Below are 27,873 nucleotides of genomic sequence, written 5' to 3'. Positions count from 1 at the left end.
TAGTATTATTTGAATATAATTATGTAATTGACTAGAGTATGCCAAGTTTACGTCTTCAAATAACATGGCTCTTATAAACACCAACCAGCTAGTCATTGCTCTAGCTTGTAACAAAAATTTTTCAGCTGCAATATTTCTATTATCCCTGGGGAATCATTTTATAAGTCGCTGAAAAATGGGGGGCTGTGTGATATATATTTTCCTGGCCGCTCATTTGGCCTAAATCCGTTTCGCTATAGTAGTCACCACTACGTTTCCACTTGCAATCAGTAATGGTTTTTTTGGCCAAAGATGATGGAGTGGGCTTGCCCTAGTCCTCCGAAAGGGTGTTGATCATAGTCAATTCAGCTGAGCTTAAGAGCGAGCATTTTCTCCATGATGGCCAATATCTCCAACATTTGTGGCAGAGAAATTTCTATAACTACTGCCAGAGAGCATCACCTTACAGAAGCGCTACAAGTGGGAGAAGGAATGATCAATGAAAATGTCTACATTCTGCTCCTGGTTCTGATCGGCTGAAAGACCAAAATGGAATATAATTTTATAGAGTGGTTTGAAGCTCCTGGAGTGGAGTTTGTGTTGTAAAGTTGTTATTATTTTGGAAGTCAGTAGTTTGTGATCCTTAATGATCAACGAGAGCTACTTTTCTGGTACAGAAAGCCCACAAATCATTAGAAAGTGCGTTACTGTGTGTTGGTATTGAGGTTTGCTTAGGCAGTTTACCCGTTTTTCACAGCGAGTGTTGCGAATTAGTGGGCGTGGACATGTTTGGTAAAAAGAGGCCTCAGACCAGAGAGGAGTGTTGTGGATTAGTGAGTGTGGACATACTTGAGAAAAAGAGTCCTCAGAACAGAGTGAGGAGCCATTAGTTAGCTGGTGGTGGTGTTAGATAAAAGTGACAACTTGACTAGGGTTCACTAATGCCAAATAAATTACGTTTGTTTCCATCCAAATTTGAGAGTGATGTTTTTTGTGACTCTTTACCTATTTGCTATCGACTGTATTGCTGATTTGTTGTGTAGAAAATGTCAATGGATTTGTTAGAGGCCAGTTGGAAGCGGTGTATAAGCTGTTAGGGGTGAACCTATTCCCATCCAGTGGTCAGATCTCAGAATCTTTCCTGAATAGTTAGGTAACTACATGGCTTTCAGTTATTGACTTTGGAGTTACGAAGCTTAATCCTGTCTGGCGAGTCAACGTGAAGCTGCAACTCATATTTACAATGATTTTATTCTGTGGCTGACGAGAGAATTAATCTAGGTCTGCAAATAAACGTTTCTGATTTAATCCACAGAGCAGTACATCACGTAATTTGTCATGCATGCCGAATATCGCCAAGGGCACATAAATTTAGGACGTAGCCATAGGTGTGATCTCATGCAATGCCTCAGAAGCTGTGACAATACAAGTCAGAGTGTAATGTCCCAAGGCCGGCAGGAAAAACTAACGATCAAGTTTGAACACACTTTATTATAACTAAACCGCATTCTTGGCATGCACTAATTTCCAAACGCAGGAACAACAAGAAGCACAACAATTTTTGTGGTTGCAAACCCAGATAAGATTACAAGACAATGAAAAGAAGATAATAACCAAAATACTACTCTCCACAATTACAAAGATACAACTTCCTACTGCAGGCTAGACCGAGTGTCTACTATGCTGGAGCCGGCATAGGTATTGGCCAAAGCTGTCCTAGCTGTAGGTACACACTGCCGATCTGACTCTGCTGGCTTGCTTATAACGCAGATTCGGTGGAGTGCTACACGTAGACATATTAGTTCCAATTGGTGGATCTCTATCACATGGCTTTTCACGAAGTAGTTCCGTATTTATGCGGAAAGTCTGTTGTTTACATCCAATGGCGATGTATCGATCTGAGCTCTCGAAGGGAGGTCGGCAGTCCACCTTGCTTGTCTGTTGTGCGGGCCCTCTACCTGATAACTCCGTCACAGGCCGTGCATTATGAACAGGTGCGCGATCGTGCTGAAAGACGCAATCGCCATCCCCGAATTGCTCTTCAAAAGTGGGAAGCAAGAAAGTGCTTAAAACATCAATGTAAGCCTGTGCTGTGATAGTAACAGGCAAACCAACAAGGTGCGCAAACCCCCCTCTATGAAAACACACGACCACACCATAACACCATCGCCTTCGAACTTTTCTGTTGGCACTACACACGCTGACGAATGACGTTCACCGAGCATTCGCCATATCAATACCCTGCCAGCTAATCGTCACATTGTGTACCGTGATTTGTCACTCCTGACAACGTTTTTCCACTGTTCAATCTTCCAAAGTTTACGCTGCTTACACCAAGCGAGACGCCGTTTGGCATTTACTGACGTGATATGTGGCTTATGAGCAGCTGCTCGACCATGAAATCCAAGTTTTCTCACCTCCTGCTTAACTGTCATAGTACTTGCAGTGGATCCTGATGCAGTCTGGAATTCCTGTGTGATGGTCTGGATAGATGTCTGCCTGTTACACATGACGACCCTCTTCAACTGTCGGCGGTCTCTGTCAGTCAACAGACGAGGTCGGCCTATAGGCTTTTGAGCTGTAAGTGTCACTTCACGTTTTCACTTCACTATCACATCGGAAACTGTGGACCTAGGGATGTTTAGGAGTGTGGAAATCTCGCGTACAGACGTATGACACAAGTGACACCCAATCACATGTCGAAGTTCGAAGTCTGTGAGTTCTGCGGGGCGCCGCATTCTGCTCTCTCACGATGTCTAATGACTACTGAGGTCGCTGATATGGAGTACCTGGCAGTATGTGGCAGCACATTGCACCTAATATCACCGAGCGAGGTGGCGCAGTGGCTAGCACACTAGACTCGCAATCGGGAGGACGACGGTTCAATCCCGCGTCCGGCCATCTTGATGTAGGTTTTCCGTGATTTCCCTAAATCGCTCCAGGCAAATGCCGGGATGGCTCCTTTGAAAGGGCACGGCCGACTTCCTTCCCCGTCCTTCCCTAATCCGATGAGACCGATGACCTTGCTATCTGGTCTCCTCCCTCAAACAACCCAGCCCCACCTAATATCAAAAACATATATTTCTGGGGGCGTCGGGATACTTTTGATCACATAGAGTAGCACCACCATTACTCATGCACCTGCGCATCATATATGAGCAATAATCGAAGAGGACGTCAAACTAGACACGGAGTGATTATATAGCGACTTCCATACGTGGAGTGTACTAACGATCTCCAGTCTAAAAAAACTCACACGAAGATGGCTGAATGGTTGTCAGCCGAAATCGTGGCAAGATGTCCACATCATCTGGCTGCAATCCTACATCTTCATGGAATACTCTTTATGCTAGGAAAATTCCAACAAATACTCTCAGGATATTTGAGATCCACTTCTATAATGTACCCCATATTGGAATCGTTTGGTACATTTTCCACGTCATTATTATTAACGCTCTCTGTAGAAAGTTATACAAAATTGGACACTCGAAGTTACTGCAACATCGCCCATCTGTATAGCCTATTCACATCAAACTATATGATGTAAGACTGGTCAATTTTGTCATAATAACTGGCTATGAGTCTTTTGTTGCCAACTGCTTGTCTGCAAGGGCAGTGGATTATACCTCCTCTAATACCTCTTTCAAGGAACTGGAGTTGTTTAATAACCGGTTATAAGCTGTAATTCACCTTTAGTAACTTTTAGCAGAGCATCCCACACAGTATCAAGTGAAGTAATATATGTCTTCAGGCAAAGATCGCGGAAGTTCCGAACACATGAGCAAGGAGTAACACATCAATTTTTAAATATAAATCGAGACAGTCTTTTAATATTTTACACTTGATTCCAGTCCACACACTGCAGGCTCTTTGGTATTTTCTTCTATCATTTTTTCAGTTAGTAAACTTTTAAACTTTTCAGTTGAGAGTAGGTGAACTTCCAGTTAACTCAGTTCGTAGCCCACATATTCATACAGAAAAATTCACTTTCGATTAACTAGATTAAACTCTCAATCACAGAAAAAACATGTTCTCATTATCTTGAGTTTATCTGATTTCAGGTGTAACACAAACTTTTTCGAGTGAGCACTTCAAGAAATTTAGTGCATCGATAAATAGGAAATTTATATTACAGTGCTCCTCTTGGTGCACAACTGCAATAAGATTTGTCAAAAATTTATGTTTCTCCATATTCGATGACAGAAGATAAACGAGACCTGGATTAATTTTTTTAATTTCTTCATGATCATGTGTCATCTTTTGTTCACACATTTTTGTGATTAGAAACAACCTGTCGTATATTCTCATATTCTGAAATACAGCTAGGACTAAATGATAATTAATTGGAACACTCAGTTGCCGATAGGTGTTGTTGATATACCTCGATGGTGACGCTGAAAATGTGTGCCCTGACCGGAGCTTGAACCCAGGATCTCCTGCTTACATGGCAGACGCTCTATCCATCTGAGCCAGCAAAGACACAGATGAATAGCACGACTGCAGGGACTTATCCCTTGCACGCTTCCCGTGAGACCCACATTCCCAACTGTCCACAATCTACATACGTAATGTACCCAATAGATATTTGCCCATCCACTAATTACTAGCACGCTCTGAGGTGACGATTCCCGTAAGAGTTCGGGCAACCTGTGCGCATTCCCACAGACGAAGGTCAGTGGCCGGGTAGCCTTTAACTATATATGAAGATAGTAACTGCTCTCGAAAGAACAGATACCATTAATCACCGTGCAGCTTCTCCAGAATAAATGATAATTAATTGAAACCCTCAGCTGCCGACCTGTCTAGTCGCGCCTATCGTCTGTGTCCTCGGTGGCTCAGATGGAGAGAGTATCTGCCATGTAAGCAGGAGATCCCGGCTTCGAGTCCCAGTCGGGGCACACATTTTCAGCTGTCACTATCGAGGTATATCAACAACACCTGTCGGTAGCTGAGGATTTCAGTTAATTCTCATTTATTCTAGAGAAGCTGCACGGTCATCAGTCGGGGCACACATTTTCAGCTGTCACTATCGAGGTATATCAACAACACCTGTCGGTAGCTGAGGATTTCAGTTAATTCTCATTTATTCTAGAGAAGCTGCACGGTCATCAGTGGTATATGTTCTTTGGAGAGCAGTTACTATCTTCATACAACTGGGACTGTAACTGTAGTCTGAAGTGGGCACTGGAACTGGGATGTGCCGGACCTTCATACATACTGGAGAAATGGCAAACGTCTCTTTGTCCAGTATCACTTTCTTAAAACAGTTCCTGGCAAATATGACAGACCTCTGGAAGTGAAATATTAATTCTTCTTCAGAACTTATTTCCATCTTTTTATTTTGCAATAAAAAGTCATTTACAGCCTCAGGAATTGCGTTTAGCTGTTCAGTCAACCATTCCATGCAACTGGGTTTCTGAACAATTTAAACTCTGTGTATCCCTGGTCATAGCTGTAGTATATAATGAATAGTTTATGCACATTTACGTGATCAGAGTACGAACCAGAGTCTCTACTAGAATTTCAAGTAGCAACTGGTTCTAACTCACATTCTATGACAGCATAAATTACAAATGGTAAATCTTACAAGCTCGTTCTTGGCAGTAGGCATGACATTGTTGACTGGTTTAAACTATGTGCAGTGAGCTAAATGAGCATCTAACGTTTCTGTGAAATGAAAATAAATGAGGCAACGCTCAGATACCATGACGGACTCAAAGAAAGTAATAATGCTATAATATGCTAACCTTGATGGATTTTTATGTAACAGAAATGGCATTGTCCGTATTGGTAACATGTGACAGTAATAGATTTACATGTTTATTAGGAACAACTAGCAACACTGTAAGCCATATCAAGGAGGTATAAACATCGTGTGAGTACATAATATAATGTGGAATTGGCTGACACTAAAATAGCTGTACTAATGGATGGATAATGCAACGGCCCTGTGTAGACGATTATTACCCTACAGTACCATAAGATTTTGCTGGAATTATTAACAAAATGGGGATGTGTAATAATCTAACACCAAACCACGATTTCTGTATCTAAGAAGACTACCAACGACACAGTAATGTGATTATGAACAATGATAACACTGCTGAAACAGACTGTTTAATGTGGATAAGCTCCAAACATATAATAAAGATATATAATAATTTTGTATGTCAAATCACAAGCCCACAAGTGAACAAACTTGTCAGTAACCATCTTATCGTTTTTATAAAGTGACCTTATATGCATGTTTGAGAAACGTATAAACCTTTGTTGGCTAAAGAACATAGTATTACCAGACTATACACAACGATTCATAACGTCAGATTGGATGATTTCCTTGACTCTGTAGAAGAGTTTCTAAGAATATTAACCACCAACAAACAGTATTTGGAATGTGCTCCGTGGTACTCTGTGTCAATCACTTCTGTGTCAATCTTACTGAACAGTCGCTGTGTTGTGTTTAACAGTGTTCTACCACTTCTCTACTAAGATAATAAAAATATACAAAAGTTGACTGGTGTACAAGTAATACCTCCAGACAGTCAAGACTGCTAAAAGATTATAAACTACATTCTGTCTGCCTAAAGCTTTAATTGTGTAGCTATAAACTATGTCAAAATTGTTAACACATATGTAGATACTATATATACAGTAAGTGTTATATTAAAGCTGGAGAAACACATTTTTCTCAGTCCAGGGCATGGGTGTCCATAATATCATCAAATCTAGATATTGCAGAATTAGGATTGTGTCCCACAGATGATGTTGTTCCACAGTTCTTAAGAAAAGAACGACTGTGCCCAACACACTTAAACCATTTCCTATTAAATAAATTACTCACTTAAGTAAGTTAATGTGTTATGTGAACAGAAGAGAAAACTGGGAGTGGAAGAGCCTTGAGCTAAAAAACGAAAACTGGAGTATATAGTGAAAACAATTGCCATGACAGAAAACTATATACTGCAACTGGAAAAAGAAGAAGCCATTGCTGATTTGAAAACAAGGCTTACATAGTACTTTAAACACAGTGTATGAAAATATCTGGATGTGATTGGGGACTACAAGTTAACAGCATTTACTGTAAATACCAATTGAAAGTGGTTGTGTGTAGGAGTACTCATGGAAAACAATGGCTTCAAGGACGTTTACTGTATAAGTAAATATACAAAAAACTATTTATAAACCTCCATTCCCATTTGGATTTAAAAAGGATGGTTACATTATATGTAAAGGTGATGGGCTGGATATTGTGCGTTTAGGAACACAGAAGTCGTTTCCAGGATTTAAAACAAACAGAATAACTGCATTTAAGAAGCATTTGTTTGCTAAAATTTAATTTTACTTTTCTACACAGAAATTTTTTGAAGAATGTGGAGGTGAAGCGTAAGAAACGTATTCTGAAGAGGAAGAAGAATGCTTTAACAATACCGTAATGTAGGGAATAAAAGGCAAAATTAAAATCCATGAATGACCTTGGCTATAAGAATTACATGGACGAATGCAGGTAACTGTAAAAGCCACAAAAACTAAGCTGTATGTTTTTACAACTGTACCAAACAAACATGAAGAAAGAGTTATTTTCTGTCAGTAAATGTATATGGAAATATTAATAAAGCTTTTGTACAAGAACATTTGTTTTCTTATTAGCTACTATGCCAAAAATCCGGAAAGAATTTTATTTTTATGTGTCTTTCACATGGTGATGTTATAAAGTAGTCTTAGTGGTGAGTTGGGTGATCCTGAAAAGTAGCTGAAACTAGGTAGCCAAAAGCACAGCATACCCTGTTCCTTACCTATATGAATAGACTGAAAAATGTCAGAAGGAAACAGGCACATGTATAAGAAATGGCTCCAGAAGAAAAAACAAAGAAGACTGGAAGAGGCTTTATAAATGACCTGCATAAGTACAACTGTTTCAGAAAGAAGAATCATTAAGTGGAAGATGAAAGATTATTAATAGTAATATGTAAATTACAATTACATTTTTTTTGGAGCGTTGGCACACACATCAAATTTTCTGCATGATCAGGTGTTATATGATAGCCACTGCAGTTCTTCAATCGCTGCTCTGAAGGGGTATTTTATATGTCAGCAGGTGCACGTCCTGAAACACTGAATAAAAAACCATATCTGTGTGACAGAAAGCAATCAGCAGGTAAAATATATAAGATTCTTGATAGTAATATGTATGTTAGTCTTATGTTTTTCTGGAGAGTTGCACACATGTGAAACAAGAAAGCGTTAATCAATAGCTATGACGGTTCAGCGTCAATAACTTGCAATGGGCGGCTGCTCCAGATTTTAAACACCCTTCCAGCTGAGTCAACACTCGCTGACTGCACAAGCAGATTGATGCAATCTGCAAGAATATCTTACTTTACCTATTCGACAAGTCAGGACAATTTGAGGGTTGTTCCACCATGTGAAAACGCACTGCCAGCGATTTTGGGGTTACTGTTGACTAATCAGGATGTGTGTCATGTTATGCAGAACCAAGAGTAAAATGGACTGGTTGTCAGCAAGACAAGATTTATCAGAACATTCAAAACGCTCAGTCAGTAAGTTTAGTATTGCTGCCTGCCTGCCACGTGTGTCATATTATGCCAAACCAAATGAAATGCAATGGAGAGAATCATGAGCCACCCAGTACTTTCCAAAATGGTTTATAGAAACACCAAGCATTATTTCATCAAGCATATGTTATACAGGGTGATTTTTTCCACTATGTACAAACTCTAGGGATTGAACAATGAGAGACTACAGAACAAAATAGATCTAATAAACTTATGTCCAGAAATGCCTGGCTTCCATGCTAGAGACCATTTATTCAATCATACTCTGTTACAGAGACTCTTGTCTAATACACGCTGTACCATGCAGCCACAGTAACAGAAGCATGGTTTCCTGCTAGAGGGTGATACTGTTCCTCCTACATCATGTCCTAGCACCCTCTCCTACCATATTAAATGGTAATGTTGTGCCCGATACACTTCTTTTGTTGACTCACCTTGTAGTGGATGTGATACAGCAGTGCACACAATTGTTCCATATTCGAATCAAGAGCTTGCTTATGGAAAAACAAATGGCAATGAGTGGCCGGCAGCAGATTATATCAGGAGACCTACCCCTGCCGACAACAACCATAGCATTCAACGTTTGCAACAGTGTTTCACCGTTTGTCTGAGATAGGGTAGTTTCAGGAAGCAAGAAATCATGAAGGATGTACCCGAAATGTTTGAACACCAGACTTGAAGCAAAAGTGGTAACACTGTGGAAGGTGACCACTGTGTCAGTACCAGGCAGTTGACCCACCAGTACAGGGTATGCCAGACGACCGGGTGAATATTGTTCGTGACAACCGTTACTACCCTTATCACTTATAATGTGCGAAGGGCTTACTAGTGACAAACTTTCCACATCGGGAGCAGTTTTGTCATTGGTTTCTTCAGCAGGCAACCACGATTTTAGGATCTGTGGCATCTATCCTGTTTGCAGATGAGGCACATTTACGAGGAGTGGATCTTCAACTTTCATAACAGTCACCTGTGGGATAGTATGCAGAATCCCCATTCTATGGTGACAGCGAATCATCAGCATGAGTGCAGCCAGAATGTGTGGGCTGGGATAATCGGAGACTGTATTTTGGAACCAGTCTTCCTGTCATGTTGTCTAACAGGCCAGAACTATCAGCATTTTTTGTGCGTGACTTTGCCTCCCCTGCTGGAAGAAGTGCCACTGATGATTCGAAGGGTTATGTGGCTGCTACATGAAGGTGCTCCACACCACTTCACCGTTAATGTCCGGACGCAACTCAGTCATGTCTTCCCTGGTTGATGGATTGCATGAGACCCTGTACTGTAACTGTGGCTGCATGTTACAGTGCGTATCAGACTGCAGTTTCTGTAACAATGTATGATTAAATAAATGATCTCTAGAATGGAAACTATACATTTCCAGAGATAAGTTCATTAGACCATTTTTGTTCTGTATCCTCTCATCGATCAATACCTAGACTTTGTACATGGTGGAAAAAATCACCCTGTATAATTAACCTACATCAACAATTTAAGTTTATGATTATTAATTATGATAAACAGTTATGTATTATTAAAATATCCAACAGATATATTCGGATACTTTTGAGTATGATGCAAAGTTTAGAGACTTTCAACTTGACAGGCTGTATTACAGCTTGTCAGCCTGTCTATGGCATCACGGCAGCAGTCAGCAGCATGTGCATCTCACAAGTGTGTCACCATGTGCAACTTGAGCTGTTTGTCACCTTTCCTGGTTAGTTAGCAACCACTGAGCGTGTGTCTTGTGCAGTCTTCCACATACAACTCGAGCATTCTCCATGCAAAAAAATCACTGCTGAAATACAAACCTTTATTGAAAGTTGCAGCATTTTATTTCTCATTAAGGGAAAACAAAGGCATTTTGCTTGTTTGCGACTAGCGTTACAGCTCAGATGTCACAGTTTTTTAATGTTATGCGATATAGAAGACAGTCACTGCGAATTTTTTGGGTGTTTTACTGCACCTTTTCATATTTCTGAGTCCCCATGTCAATATATTTTTTTGCGGAAAATTGGAAATTTGTGGTGAGGTCTTATGGGACCAAACTACTGAGGTCATCGGTCCCTAAGCTTACACACTACTTAATCCTACTTAAACTAACTTACGCTAAGGACGAAAGAGACACTCATGCCAGAGGGAGGACTCGAACCTCCGACGGGGGGAGCGGAACTTTTTGTGGGAAGACTCGAACCTCTGACGGGGGGAATGAGGCTTTTTGTGGGAATATTGCAAAATGACTTCCTAGTATGTCAAAGTGCATTTGAAAATGAATTTGAGGCTGTGACACACAGCCAATTTATGATTTATAAACTTTAGAAATAATTTTTTCAGGGATGATATCCTTCAGTTTTAGTTTTCCTTTCTGATAGGGTCATTTTAATCTTTGTATATTGGGAAACTTTCTTTCGAGTGAGTTTTTTCGCTATTACTTTTGATACTGCCTGTGTTTATGTGTCCCTGTTTACAAAGCATGATTACCATCTTATGACACTGTAATACACGAACTGTCAGCTCTGACTATGATATCTAGATGGTTGTGTGTATAGTCCAGCAGCATTTAAGAGGCATAGTGTGTGCTATCTTGGCAGTTTTTATTTGGATGTTGAGCGAGATAGTGTGTTTGTTGTAAGCAAAACGATAGTACAGGTCACAATTAATTACCTGTCTCACTACTCCTACCGATATACTAATAATTACACAGAATCAAAGTAAGGTTTACTTTGTATCACATAGTTATTTATTACGAATTTTAAGGACATTATTATTTTAAATATTGAATAAAACTACACAATCAGGATGATGGTAGTCACCATGATAGAGGGGTAATGTCAGTCACCCTGTAAACTGACAAGTACTACCGCAATGCTATTCAATTTTATAATTTTTTTGTGTTTCAGATGGTTCAAGAATCTATAAAGAAGGCTGACAAAGCTAACTGGACTTTAGAAGATCTGAAAAATGCATAACACACTGTTACTGAAGCTTAATCAATTAGAAATGCTGCTGAAAATTTTAAAAATATTTTAGTGCCCTGTAAGATTATAGACCGGAAATGAATCAGACCTGAACTCAGGAAGGAAATGTGACTTTCCTCCTGCACATGAAGAAGCTTTAGATGATCATGTTAATACACTTGAAGCTACAGTGTATCTGAAGATGTGACTGTCCATTAAATGCAATTCAGTGTTGTTCAATTTTGCTAAGGCAGAGGCAGCTGTTAAAACTTGGTTTCCCATAGAGATGTTTCACCCATATACTTTAATTGTAACAACCTACTCTTTGCAATAGCTGATATTTTGATAAATGTTGAAAATGCATAAGATTGTGTATTAAATTCATATGTTTCCATTGTGTGAGAACATAAGAATGACAAATGATTTGAGCTGCAAGTCAAAGTCAACTATGATTTTAATGTCTGGCTAAAATTGTAAAAAAATATTAAATGTGATTTATTGTGTGAAAATCTAAATAATATTTATATCTAGAGTACATTTTCTTTGATTTTTTCCCTCCCAGTCCTCTCTGTAATATGTTATAATGTTTGTACCTTGATCATTTATTGATGAACACGCAAAGTATTTCATATGCACTGACAGAAAAAAAATCACAATACCAAGAAGGAGTTGTGTGACACCTATGAAAGTTGGTACACATGTTTGTACATCTGAAATATGATTATTAAAATTTCAGATCAGTCGCATAAGAGGAGCGGCAGTAGCGTACCTACGAGGATGCAAATCAGGTCTACTTTAAATACACGCTGTAATGGCGATGAGCGTAAGTTGCCTCTGAAATTGGACATGGTGATTTAATGTTAGTCAAGAATGCCTTTAATGTGACAATGATGCCATTATCAACACGTCACTGAGTTTGAACAAGGTCGTGTAAGAGGGCAGCGAGATACTGGATCTTCCTTCTGCGATATTGCAGAAGTAACTGGCAGGAATGTAACCACTGTGCATGGTTGCTGGCAGCAGAGGTCACAAGAATGTATGGTCACAAGAAGACTGGGCTCCAGACATCCATGTGGCACTACCAGAAGGGAAGACCATCAAATTTGGTGTATGGCTTTTGCGCATCATAATGCATTTGCAGTAGCAATTTGAGCAGCAGTAAGCACCACAGTAACACAACAAATTGTTAGAAATCGGTTACATCAAGGACCACTCCAAGCCAGATGCCCTGTAGTGTGCATTCCACTGACCCCAAACCACCGCTATTTGCGAATTAAGTGGTATCAAGCAAGAGCTCATTGGAAGACAGGGTGGAAATCTACTGTGTTTTCTGATGAAAGCTGGTTCCGCCTTGGAGCCAGTGATGGCCGTGCGTTGATTTGAAGTAGCCCAGGTGAGGTCCTGCAACCAACCTGTCTGCATGCTAGACACACCAGACCCACACCTGGATTTTTGGTTATGGCGCTTATTCATATTACAGCAGGACAACTCTCGTGGTTATCCCACTCATCCCGATTGCAAAGAAGTACATCGATCTGGTGATTCAATCTGTTATATGGGACATTATTGGATGACAATTCCATTGTCCCTCTAATGACTGACCCAGTGCAACAGGTATGCAACTCCATCCCATGAACGGATATCTGTACCTCTACAATACAGTGCATGCACGTTAGCATGCTTGCATTCAACATTCTGGCTGTTACACCAGCTATTAACGTACCAGCATTTCACATTTGCAATGGCTTATCTAGTGCTTACATTAACAGGCGATTCTGCAAAGTTAATCACTTGAATATGTTACCTCGACAAATGCGTTTCTGAAATATCATTACTCTACATAAATTTTTTTGTGTTGGGAATTTTTCCTGAAAATGTAAGTTACACAGTTTAGTTAAATAAAACAGAGCAGTTTACTGATGAGCCAGATTTTAGAAGTTTACATAGTTCTGACTTTGAAAATATGTTTTTGAAGTTGAAAATGATTTATTACAACTTATAAAGTTATACCATAATGTAATTTTTGTTTCTGTTATTGATGAGCCAGAATTTTATCAATGCTTGTTGAAAAATTTTTTATCTGAAAATACTTACAGCTTTTTTAATAAAACAAACATTATTAGCATTCCACATCCTTATTCTTCATGTTTACATGTTTCTTTGTCTACATAGTCACCCTGACGATGAACAAATTTCTCCCAACAAGAGATCAGTTTGGTGATACTGTCACTGTAGAGTATTTGACTTTTTCGATGGAGTCACAACCTCACCTCTGCATGCAGAACTTCATCACTATCAACTAGTAGTCCTCAGAGGCGTTCATTTAATGTTGGAAACAGATGATATTGGATGGGACCAAGTCATGGCTGTATGGAGGATGATCAGTGACAATGAACCCAAAATGTCAGATTGTTGAAGATGTCACAGTGTTTGTGGGTGATCTTGGATTACCACAGGGAAGGAGAGAGAGCTCCATGTATGAACAAATATTTCGAATTAGAAATTCGATTACAGCATGCTGTTTCTCACACATTGGCATAGCTATGTTACACACTGCCATGTTATGTGGTACAATTCAGATCTCTCTAGTGGGTGAGGACTGCATATATGTAGACATGAAGAATAAAGATGTTGAATGTTAATAACGTTTGTTTAAGCTGCTTACATACGTTTTGACATTGGAAATACTATTAGAGAGACTACTTTTGCACATAGCACAAAATTCAGTTGTGTGTGTGTGTGTGTGTGTGTGTGTGTGTGTGTGTGTGTGTGTGTGTATGTGTATGTGTGTGCATGCTCACGTTTCTTTATTATAAATAGTATTGTGGGAAATACTGTAATATAATTGAATTGGACACTTCTGAACATTGTAGGGTTTCGCAAAAACGTATTAATTGGCTGTAATAACTTTCCAATCAGCATCCTCTCACACTGTGACTGATTGAAAAATGTTTTCCATCAGTGTCAACTTGTATTTTTAAAGTTTATTGACATCGCTATCTTTGATTTTTAAATGCCCTGCCTACCATCATCTTGTATATTTTTAAATTTCTGACCATTCATCATCTTCAACATTTAAACTTCCTGCCATCCACCATTTAAATCTCCTGCTAATGGCCACAGATATCACAGACTGTACACACCCCTATTCTAATGTTTTACGTTTTGGAAACAATATCTAAATGATATGATGCAGGGCAAGTAGCTGACTTTCTGTCATTATGTACTATACAAAGTGGAGCTTACATTTACACTTTTTCTCATTTATAGTTGAAATCGAGCTCTGATTTTAACAACTGGACGAATTTGAGTGTTACCATTACCCATGTAGTAGTACAGTTAAGCTGATTTCTCCAAAATGAGTAATAGTACTATCTCAGTACTTTTTACATGTGGACAGATGAAACAGATTGACAATTCTTTTTACAAGTAACAGATTTACAACTCTTCACTGAGTACCTGCTTTTGTTGCATTGTGCATGCTTTAGTTCACCACTTCCTCAGGAGTAGAAGACAAAATATCGATTTGGCAGGCAGCATTACTTTTCTAACGATCCCCCAAAAACACTTGTGAAATGTTTTATTATGGTTTTATAAGAAATTAAATCCGTTCCTATCCATAATGCCCAGCTTTTACATAAAATAAGCTTTTATATTTTATGGTTTTTGCTTAATCTAATACAGATAGCGAAGCAGTGTTAAGGAAGCAAAGTGTGTTAGAAAAGGTTGATTATAGAGAAAAATCCTGTTTTGAGTTAGATATTAACATTCTGCCATCTCAAAATCTTTGTCATTTATCGACTTTTACATATAAGGACCGTCATACATCGTAACTTTCAATTCATGAGAATATCCTTGCAGATATTTCCAGGATTTTGATATTGTCTCCTTTCACAGTTGATATTTTGCGTCAGTTTGCGTAATATTTAGGGTGTGAAACAAGACTTCTCTAAACATATATAAAGATAACTAATTCTGCTTCTAGGACAAAGCAAAAAATTTGATCTGCGACAAAATGCCATCAAGAATGAGGTTCTTCTGGGATGTGGAAAGAGTCGATCAAAATGCTGTTGTGTCACTACTACGTTCAGTAGATGACGACGATAATAAGTTATCATTCTGATGAATTATAGGAGTTCTTTGTATGATGTGGGGAGTAGCATATATTAAATGGCAGAAACCTTTCCTGAAGTGGAGCTAGGCCAGACCGGAAAACCTTGTACCCCCAAAAAGAAAACTTCTGGTTCTGCGAACACACACTTCTCGGGATTGATGAAAATACTATAATCCTCAAGAAAGAACTGATGAAGATGTTGAAAATGATCTTGCAGTGATTTGGAAAAGATCAAAATGTCATTGACATAGGAGAAGATGAATGAGAGATAGTGTAAAATACAATGTATAAATCTTTGCCATGTTTATGTTTTGTTACGTAATCCATTGGGCATAAAGTTGTAGTGGTATAGTCCAAACGGTGTTATGATGGCTGTTTTTCTGATATGCTTTTTGGCTATAGGAATTTGGGAGAACGCCTTGGCACAATCAAATACGCTGAATACAGATGCATCACAAAGTGTGTAGTTGAAGTCTGCAGTATGGGGGGAAGGGTAACTGTCTGGTATGGTACGAGCATTTATAACTCGATAGTCGTCACATAGCCTCCATGTATTATCTTTCTTTTTTGCAACCTAGAACGGCGGCACCCCATCACTGTCTGACATGGATATGATGTCCTCTAATCACATTTTGTTCATTACCTATTATCCTTCTTTGAACTGACCTGGCTTTAGGCGTCTTGTACAGGAGAAGATAGCCTGTCCAGGAGTTGTTTTGATGTGATGCTGTGCTGTGTGGTGTGCGAACGTCCTTCATGTGCTTTGGCAGTGTCTTCAGAGTGGGAAATTCAAGCAATAATTGAGCATCAACAGTGATGCTGGAGATGCCATAGAGTTCACTGCTTGTCAAGGATGCAGTAGTGGAAGGAATGTGTTGCTTCTCGCATTTCGGACATGTGGACTGTTCGCATTTAGTGCATGAAGCCGCAGAGATCTTCGTATGAGGCAAAGTGAGCTCACCATACTCCTCACGTACTGACCAAGGCGACGAGACAGATGGAAAATTGTTAGTGTGCCCTCTTACTACACAACTACTGAGTTAAGTCCGGCATCACCTTGTAAAAAAAGTGGAAAATCAGCTCCAAGAACAGTCCACTACCATCAGCAAGAATGAACTTCCATGATGATCAGAAGGAAGGGCAGAAATGTAGAGCAATTTCACGTTCCCCATACATGCTGATGCTGGCATTTTTTGCTGCAGTCAACGCATGGTGTGTGGCTCAAGTCGGTTCGGAGCACAGGTGCCACGGGAAAACACTAATTTCCGAGCCAGTGTCGATTAGAAATTTGTAACCAGTGTTCCTGTCCATGATAAACAGCCTTCTGGAATGTTGTAGCACTACGACCATCGCATTGCTGCAATGCAAGGCACTGGTTGTGTATGGGCATATTTCGTTTGAATGACGAGTGGGAAGTTCACTAACGCTAATCACTCGTCTTTTGGCATCCATTTTTTCGCGTTAGCGGCAAAATTTTTGTGAAACCAACATCAAGTTGAAGAGTCACTTGTGTTACTGCTGAAATTTGCTTTTTGCGTCCTAGAGATTTGTTTTGGGATGCGAACTGATGTTGAATTTCAGCACAGGTATCACATTTTGTTGTGTGCATGTTGTGGCGCAATACGCCTCAGTGTAATCATGCGCATTACAGGTCTGCTTGTCATTACATTGCAGGGAATGCACGATCAGGGGCTGCTCTTGGATGCACACGATAACTGATCATAACAGAAACTGTCTTCAAGATAAATAGCCATAGTGCCCGCCATCTTAGATGAATCTGCAAATGGTAGATTGGTTTCAGCAGCTAACACAGGGAATAACTTCGCGGGAAGCTTGTTGAGCCACATAACGCATAAAGCATTTTGAGTCAACAAGTCCTTGCGTGCAAATGAACATAATTCCTATAGCAGTTATGAAGGCTTCAGACGCACACAAGTTTGGGATGAGAGCATGTATTTAAACGTTCATGGAACGGTAGAGTATAATGTTCAATTAGAGCCTGTCTCAGGTCGGCATATGATTGTTCATGCATAGCCAGCTAGTATGGATACTAGTGGGCCATGCTTCATGTAGCACATGCTCCACATTTTCGATGTGTTCAGAATCTAGTTGCATTAACCCTAACATGTATTTGTCAAAGTCTCAGTGCACTTGATGTTTGTAGAATATTGCTTCCACTTGAACAAACCACAATTCACAGCTTGTCCACCAAAATGGCTGCCGTTTCACATTACCAATGTAGTGGCGGAGACGAAGAATGATGCAGGTCCAGATTAGCGTAATGGCTTATTTGCTCAGCTGTGGTCGAATTAGAAGCCATTGGCGTAGAAATTAGTATATGTTCCTGCTTGATTGATGCTGCGAACAGTTCCGAAGTAGGATGCAACTGTGATGGATCTGACCCTGTTGTCACTGGTTTACCCATGTTCTATTTGATGGTCACCCACGCAGGAGATAATGTGAGGAATTTCTGAGTTAACTCAACTACAAACGAACAACTCTACCATAGAGCACACCAAATAATTTATTAATCATCAAAACAGTTGCGAGGAACACAGGTACATACGAGTATACACTTAACACATGTTGAAGAAGCCATAAATACACCTCAAAGAAGTTTGTCAACAGTCATTTCACTGGAGATGTGGTCACCATAACTTCTTTAGCATCTCTGTACCTTTGTTACATTCTATTGCTGATAATTGAGGAATTAACGCATTATACTTGTACTAGGTTGATTATGTAATTCAGAATATCAGTTTTCGAGATTTCTGTATCACAAAATAATTTTTAAGCTGACTGAACTGAACTGGAGCAGTTTCTGGAAAACCTCATATCAGATCTGTTAAAATCCATGTAAAGTATATTCTCACTTAATACTTCATTGCATAATATTATTGGTGCCCAACAAATTTCAGTTAATAATTGATTTAATTAATATTCCTTAGGTCAGCAATGAAAACAACAGAAAAATGAAAGAACTGATGGAAATAATTCAAGCACTTAACTTATCAATATCAGTGTCACAGAAAACAGCATTTATCCAAAACTTATATCTCTGTACTGTGGAGATTTCTTATTACTTTACTACTTAACACTTTTTTCTTCGAATCAGCTTCATTTAATCAAATTCTTTACTGATATGAAAAACGCTGAAAGAATGTATACATAATTAATAAGATGTTGCACCACTCCCAAGTTAACTAGCATTGAAGTTGCAGTATGTTTACTCAGGGGATATAGAGGAGTGTTTTGAAACAGAATGTGTCCATCTCAAAAGCTTCCTTTCGAGTTCTGGATATGAGAACGGTCCTTCTTTGGCTGTCTTAAATAATATGCTATGAGAGAAAAATCTCTTTGATATTTCTCCGTTTATCCAAACAACTGAATCGCTCGTCAAATTTATTTGAGCACACAAGCAACGAACCTCTCTGGTGAATGATTCTTCTCAGTTCTTGAGAGGGTTAAGAAATACTTGCATGCTTCTGAGACTCTGGAATATTTGAATCACCTTCGTGCACTAGCAACAGAAAACAACCTGACTGTGAAACTAAACTTTCAGAATGTGATAAATGTGTTTGCTGATAACAAGACAAGAATGGAGCCATTGAACTACTGACATTCTTTGTTGATACAGTAATCCTTTTGTTGTTTCTACTGAGCTATCATTGGCGTGTATGTGTGTGTGGTTAATAATAGTGCATGTTTGGCGCCTCCAACCTGAATTTTGGTCGCCCTGCAACCAGTCTGAACTCAAGGTGAGTCACCATAATTCCATTCAATATTTTCCTTTTTCAAAGTCTTCTTCTTTAAATAATATATACCTATTTTAAATAACCTGTTTACAATTTTGCTGCTAAATTTTTTTCAGAATTACAGTGGGACCTCACACAGCGAGCATAATTCGTTCTAGAACCTTACTCACAGTCCAAAAGACTCATTAAGGGAAACAATTTGTCCCATATAAATTAATGTAAAATATGATAATTAACTCCATGCAGAAAAAGTACATAAAGTTTTATTTTATTCATGCCATTTATTCAAAGAAAATTATACATACAGTATTATGTACTTTATTAGTCACACTCCATAAGTAATTCTTTTTTACTAGGAATCTATCTATAGTCATTTATTTCTGCTGATGCTTCAACTCCTGGCGAAAACTCGCCAGTACTTTATTGGGGGGATGATTTTCAACGTGCAATGCAACCGATCCCCATGCTTTCAGCATTTCTCTTATTGCACCAGAAGATTGCTGCTTTGCTGCTACCGCCTCCACCTACTCCTCTGAAAAATTACTCTCCGCAACTTCCTGCTGTGAAACACACTGCAACTCCATAAGCTCTTCGGTGATCATTTCTTGGCTGTGATCGTCCACAAGATCATCGTTATCATTGTTACCCGCTTCTAGTCCCATGCTCTTGGCCACAGACACAATCTCGTTGGCTACAGGCTCCAAAGGTACTGGCTCAAATGCCTCTGAGTCACATTCAGCTACACACACTGGCGAAAACTTCCTCCAAGCAGATGTGAGAATTCTCTTGGTAACCTCTTCCCACGCCTTTTCGATCATCTTGACGCAGGCAACGATGTTGAAGTGATATTTCTAGAACTCTCTGAGAGTGAGATTGGTAGCTTTGGTCAACTCAAAGCAATGCTCAAAGAGTGCTTTAGTGTAGAGCTTCTTAAAGTTAGATATAACCTGCAGGTCCATAGGCTGGAGCAACGAAGTGGTGTTGATAGGCAGGAATCGGATCTTGATGAATTGAAAATGCTCAAGGAGGGGTTCTTGTATGTCTGGAGAATGGCAGGAGTGTTGTCCATAACAAGCAAGACATGGAGTGGCAGATTCATTTCAAGCAAATATATTTTCACTGAAGGACCAAACACTTCATTGATCCAATCACAAAAACGATCTTGTGTCAACCAAGCCTTGTTATTAGACTTTCACATCACATTTAACCTGCTCCTCTTGACTTTACACTTCTGGAAGGCTCGTGTGGTCTCTCAGTGGTAAACAAGCAGAGGTTTGAATTTCAAATCGCCATTTACGCTGGAACAGAATAGCAATGTGAGATGGTCTTTCATTGGTTTGTGATCTGGTAATGTATTCTCTGCTGTTGTAAAGGTACTCTTTGGCGTCTTTTTCCAGAATAGACCTGTCTCGTCACAATTAAAAAGCTGTTGCGGCAGATCACCCTCAAATCTACGAGCATCATGAAGCTGCTGAAAAAGGTCTCAGCTGCCTTTGTGTCAGAGCTGGCTGCTTCGCCGTGCCTGACAACACTGTGAATGCTGGTTCTTTTCTTAAACTTCTCGAATCACACGCGGTTTCCCTTAAACACTTCTTTGGTCGCTGATGATCAAGGCGTCTTCTTAACGAAGTCGGCGAAAATCATTCTCACCTTCTCACAAATAATGTTGCCATTAATAGTGTTGCCTTGCAATCGCTCTTCATTTATCCATATAAGGACAACCTTCCAACATCGTCCAGAATACGAAACTGTTGTTTAGATATTCTTGTCATTCCCTTTGAAGCATATACCTCCTTAACTTTGTCCTTGTTCTGAGGATAGTGCAAATAGTTGATGTAGACTGATTGTGAATGCAAGCTAAATCAGCAGCGCTCTCACCATGCTCTCGTTTTTCAATGATTTTACGTTTCATTTCTAAGTTCATTTTCTTTCTGGTATGGTCGTCTTTCTGCAGTTTTATCTTCTGGGAAATTTCTACCGAGGTTATTAAAATTTGCGCAAAGAAAAAACACTATATAAACACAAGTTTACAAAAGTGTGTGACCACAAGTTGCACTACGATGGTAGCAGAAAGAGCGCTAAACTCAGACTGCAGTACGTACTAAAGACATTGTTGATATGCCACTGTCGACAATGAAAGGTCTTCATATTGTTGAACGTTTCCCCCTCCGCGCGCGAACAGCTGGTGACATCACACTAAATCGTCGTCACTCGTTATGCGAAACATCGCTCATTAAGCGACTCATGTTTTACAATTGGTTTTGCTCCTTATGCAAATTGCGCATTATGAGAGGTGCTCGCTAAGCGAGGTTCCACTGTACTTAATTTTGTGGAGGGGGACAAAACATTAGTGGACTCATGGGCATAACATTACGCAAAGACAGGGATGGGTGGATTTCTGGTGCACTGAACAAGATGAACTCGTTTTATAGGTATAATTAACAGCCCGTGTTTAACCTAAGCTCTGTAGGAGGTTATTACAAGCAGACTTGCACCAGAATTTTTTTCTTGCTCACATAAAAACTCAGTCAAGACCACCTGTAAGCGTTTACCATGCTGTAGGAAATTGTTTGGGGTGGGGTGGGAGGGGGTGGAATAACAATCCTTCAGTCTGACTATTTGAAACTACTTACAAGATACTTTTGGTGCACATTCAGATTATTACAAATACTAGTGGTACTTGCTCTGCCACCGATGCTACCACAGTTCTTAGTGTAACACATAGTAGTCAAGAAAATAAGGACATCAACAGTAATGACTTATCATCTGTTTCAGGCGTGGCATTATAAACAGTGAGCATGATTACATACCTCAACCAGCTTCTCCCATGGTTTGTGATTGATATAGTGAAATATGTAGCTAGATTTGTGCTCAAGAAACCGAATAGTGAATAAAACTTTTGCCAAATGGCACTACATTCTAATGTTTCAATTTCAAATAGTTTGAACAGAAAAAACAGAGATTTCTTGTCTATTTCATCCAGTGACGTTGCTTATCTGTGCAAAATGAGCATTAGCGTATTAAAAGAAACACCGATTTTTAACATGAAGAATCTTTTGAAGGAATTAGTTATGTCTGCTTTTCAGGACATGTGAAATGATTATTTTCCTTAAGCTGAATGAACATGTTTCAAACAGTCCTCCCCTTGACAATCAGATTCACCAATTGGAAAAATGCTGTACTCATATACCTTTCAAAATAAGGCTGTATCTTGAAGCAAGACTCCACAATGAGAAGGTAAACCATGCTTGGATTAGGAGCTTGCGTATTAAAAATAATTTTCTTTGAAACCCAGCCCATTGAGCACGAAAATTCAAGTGGCCTGTCAGAGACGGTGTCATCAAATGTGTCTTTATTTGGTTTTCTAAACCAAAACCAGAGAACAATACAAAAACTAGTCTTGGGACAGTAGTAAGGATCAGACCTGAACCAAAGGCTGAGTAGTCTTGTGTGCTATCATCCAAGTAATGAGAGTAACTGATACTAATGGTGTATGGCAGGTCGCTTATTGCATGGACAGTGGCTGATTGGCTAACGTCAGTGCTAATTAACTCAGAAGTGGCACAGCATTCAAAGTCTTTTTTTAGCAATTATTTTTCACCACAAACTACACAGTAAACTATCAAGTTTTTCAGATTGTTTCTGACCATGCTGTATACATAAATCTATTTTAAAACAAACATATGGTCAGTGGTTTTTAGACAAGACTATTTTTGTATGGCAGCTTATTATACAAGAATGATTTACTGCCTTACTGTGGAGTTTTACTTCATGATACAGCGTCATTTTAAAATATACACAGGCACAGTTTTCTCAACTGGTGAATCTGATTGTCAAGGGGAGAACTATTTGAAACATGTCCATTCAGCTGCAGGAAAATAATCATTCCACATGTTCTGCAAAGCAGACATAACTTCTTCCCTCAAATGGTTTTTTCATATTAAAAATCGATGTTCGTTTTAATAGGCTGTCACTTATTTTGGACAGATAAACGTCATCATTGGATACAAAAGACAAAAATAGCTCTGTTTCTTTCTTTTCAAGCCATCTGAACTTGAAATATTAGAATGTAGTGTCACTGAATTGTGGTAGCATCAGTGGCAGAGGAAATACCACTAGTAGGTGCAATAACCTGAATTTGCACTAAGTCTCTTGTAAGTAGCTTCAAACAGCCAGACTGAAGGATTGTTATTCCACCCCCACCCCCCACCCCCCTCCCAAACAATTCCTCATAGCACTGACAAACACATACAGGTGTCTTGACTGAGTTTTTATGTCATTAAGAAAATAATTTCTGGTGCAGATCTGCTTGCAATAGTCTCCTACACAGCTTAGGATAAATATAGTCAGTTAGTTAGACCTATAAAACTGATCCATCGTGTTGAGCGGACCACCAGTAATGTACATACATACTCCCAGCAGATGCTCTTAATATAAACAGCCAATAATTTACTTGTTTTACATCGAGCATACGTCACTGTACGTAGCAAAAGCCATAATATATGAACGCTTATTTTTGTGTAAAAACTACATGTTATGGAGAGAAAAATTTCATTTCTTATAAAAGCATGTAAACATTTCGCAACTATTCTTGAGGAATCATCATAAAAGTAATGCTGATTCCCAAATTTATATTTTGTCTTCTACTTCTCTGAGAACATTGAAATAAGAGAGTCTAAGTGCAATTAAAACAGGTATTCACTGAAGAACTGTAATTCTGTCACTTTAAAAAAAAATCTGTCAATACGTTTTACTGGGATACATGTAAAAACGACAACCATCACATTAGGAATTTTCCAGAAATTACATTAACTGTGTTAATATGGTATATGTGTAATCGTAATACAACAGTTCATTTTTTTATTAAAATCAAAACTTTCTGTTATAAATGTTGAAAACTGTAACTGTCAGCTCCTCTTCACTTAGCATGCAATGAGTGTCACTCAACTACCAGCTCTGTAGCAAGAGACATAGATATTGGTTTCAGTATAATGACATCATGTGCAGTCTATTTTATCTATCTTCTATGTTTCCTGCCATCTCCCATCCTTATTTTTTAAATTTCTCGCTATCCACTATCTTGATGAGGTCATAAATTCATGCTCATTGATGACATCACATGTGCACATATCAATCTCACTGATGACATCATTTCTGCAAGTGATGGACATGTGATGACTTTCAGCAGATGCTTGAAGGTGAAAGCCAGCTGGAGCTGCCATACAGTATTGGCTACTGCTCACAACCATGAAATCAATCCCTTGTACTGTGACTGCTCAAATGTCCCATAGTTCAGTTGAAAATGGAAAATGTTGATCCATTATGGGTTGTTGTCAATGGTGAAATTGTCATTAAGTGCAGGTAGGTGAATATTAACCTGAACATTTGCGGTGATAAGACCTAGTGTAAAAAATAACTACAGGCATTAAAATGTATTGTTAAAGTATATAAAAAATCTGCAACACTGCAGTATGTACCATCTGTGGTTTCTACGAAACTAAATAATAACAACCTACAAAAAGTACTGATGCATTTAAGAATCACTCACCATTAAGCAAATGGTATTAAAAGGGGGATGAAGGTTCCCCATTGTGAGCTTTTAGTACACCAATACCAATTACCAGTCAGTAGTAGTGACATGAAGAAACATTTGTTTTTTTCACATTTGCTCAGTGGTAAGTGATTCTTAACTGCAGCAGTACTTATAAAAGATTGCGGTTATTTCCTTTCATAGAGCCCACAGACATTACATACCATAAACATGGTTAAACCTTTTTAAACACTTAAGCCATATATTTTTATGCCCGTAATTATTTTTTACTCTAAGGCTCATCATCAAGGAGTTCAGTTTGACATTCACCTGCTGCTGCGTAATGGCAATTTTACCGTTGACAACAAATTATAATGGATCAAAAATTTCGATTCACATCTGTGTTATGTGGCTTTGTGAGTTCCCCATTTTTGTTTGAACGCTAATAATGTGAGTAATGATTTTTTTTAATTTCAGAGTTGTGCAGTTAATGCAAGTTTGATAAATATTTTTAAGAATCTTATAACTTTTTAGTTTTTATAAAATCCTGTTCAATAAAGGACTGCAGGACAGCTAAATAGGTTTGAAGATTCTTCATTTGCCGTGAACCCTATTAATTCATTAGAACTTTTTTAGTAAACAACAGTTTGAAGATTCTTAAATATTAACTTAATGCATTTTTTCGATGTGCTCCTGGTAATGATGTGACAGCTGACGCCACAAGCTGATAAAGATGAAGTTCTGCATGGTGTTTCCACACCTGACAAGTTGTCACCAGATGAAACATTTCTTTCGTCAGCTCATTGCAGATTCTGTAGAACTGAACAAAGTCACAATCGCATAATAATATTTGTGGACTTTCATCACTGGTACCTAGCCAATTCTTTGTCACTAAACTTTGAAAAAATACACTACATGCAGTTCAGAACTTGTAAGGGGTGTCGCACGAGTACATGTCTAACATACAATGACAAGCAGATAGAAGAAGTGGACAGTGTTAAATTTTTGGAATTACAGCTTGACAATAAATTCAACTGGGAGGAGCACACCACAGAACTGCTGAAGCATCTTAACAAATCTCTATTTGTAATGCGAATTGTGTCAGACATAGGGGATATAAAAATGAAAAAGCTGGCATACTATGCTTACTTGCATTCCATAATGTCATCTGGGCTTATTTTTGGGGTAATTCTTCAAGCCAAGCTAAGGTTTTCTGGGTACAAAAACGTGCAGTAAGAGTTATATGTGGTGTGAACGCAACATCCTGCAGAAGCCTGTTTAGGGAACTAGGGATTCTAACTACTGCTTCCCAATATATTTATTCCTTAATGAAATTTGTCATTAAAAATATATCACTTTTTCAAAGCAACATCTGAATTCATGGAATCAGTACTAGAAATAAGAGTAATCTTCACAAGGATTTAAAGTCACTTACTCTGGTACAAAAAGGAGTGCATTATTCAGGAACACACATTTTCAATAACTTGCGAGCAGCCAGAAAAAGCCTAACAACCAATGAAATTCAGTTTAAGCGAACCCTAAAGGATTTATTGGTGGCCAACTCCTTCTACTACATTGATGAATTTCTCAGTAGAACCAACCTATTTGTGTATGTGTGTGCAATATAACTTCTGCACCATTTCAGTACAGTATTGTGTTCATTGTAAATAAATTCGTGTGTGTGTGTGTGTGTGTGTGTGTGTGTGAGTGTGTGCGTGTGTGTGTGTAAGTACAATCTAACTTCTCCACCATTTGAGTGCAGTAATGTGTTCATTGTAAATAAGTATTGTAGTAGTTCTATTACATGTTCATTACCTTATAAATAAATAAAACTTTTTTATTTTAAAATCAGTGAAATAGTGTTTGTAAAATGATTCTTTCATATAGCATTCATTAAAAAAAATGACGATCATTCCATTTGGGACCTGTGGAAGGTACATTAGCTTATTATTTTCAGTTGTAAATATTTGTCATGTATTACCGGCATTGTTTTTCTGACATGTTCTACATCCTGGAGGACCTCCTCACTACGGATCAATTGGAATGAAAGTAAATCTAATCTAATCTAATCCAACCTACAGCCTGGGTGCATACACTCTTGGCGATGTGCAGCTTGCAAGACAAATTACGCGGAATTTTATTTTTTCAAGGTGATCAACCACGCACTGAAATTGTACATTTAAATTCTTAGAACTTATGAGAGATGAAAAGCTTTCTTGGAATTATAACGTTCAAGATCAAGAAGCACAGTGCTGCTATCTTCCTTATAAGAATGAGGTTCACTGTCTCTGAGACAGAAACGCGAAAGTTTGATTACTTTATTTACCTTCACTCTACTATCTCGTGTTATGTTATATTGGGATAACTGTGTTCACTCACTAAGAATATTCTTAGTCCAGAAAACGGCGGCTAGACAAATCTGCAGTGTGAGTTCGCGAACTCCATGTAATCCGTTGCTCTAGTGCCTCAGAATTCCAACTCTGCCGTTCCTGTTCATACACTCCATCATGCTATCTGTTACTGACTCCTTCAGAAGAAAATTCAACTTTTATTTTCTGAGCACAAGACAGAAAATCGATAAGCATTGAATTTAACAGGTTTAATTTTTAATAATAGCCGGCCGTGGTGGCCAAGCGGTTAAAGGCGCTACAGTCGGGAACCGCGCGGCCGCTACGGTCGCAGGTTCGAATCCTGCCTCGGGCATGGATGTGTGTGATGTCCTTAGGTTAGTTAGGTTTAAGTAGTTCTAAGTTCTAGGGGACCGATGACCTTAGAAGTTAAGTCCCATAGCGCTCAGAGCCATTTGAACCATTTTAATAATAACCACCAAGTCGTCAAAACTAAGTTGGAAGGTTTCCTTGTGGCACACTCCTATTTTGCACAGGAGTTCCTCACAGCAGTCGAGAACATTTCTCTGTAACGTGTAATTTATTTATAAGTTTTTAAATTGTTTCTTTAGTTATTA

Source organism: Schistocerca piceifrons, chromosome X, assembly GCF_021461385.2.
Source record: "Schistocerca piceifrons isolate TAMUIC-IGC-003096 chromosome X, iqSchPice1.1, whole genome shotgun sequence".
NCBI lineage: Eukaryota > Metazoa > Arthropoda > Insecta > Orthoptera > Acrididae > Schistocerca > Schistocerca piceifrons.
The sequence above is the reverse complement of the archived record's forward strand: the minus strand, read 5'-3'. Positions refer to the sequence as shown.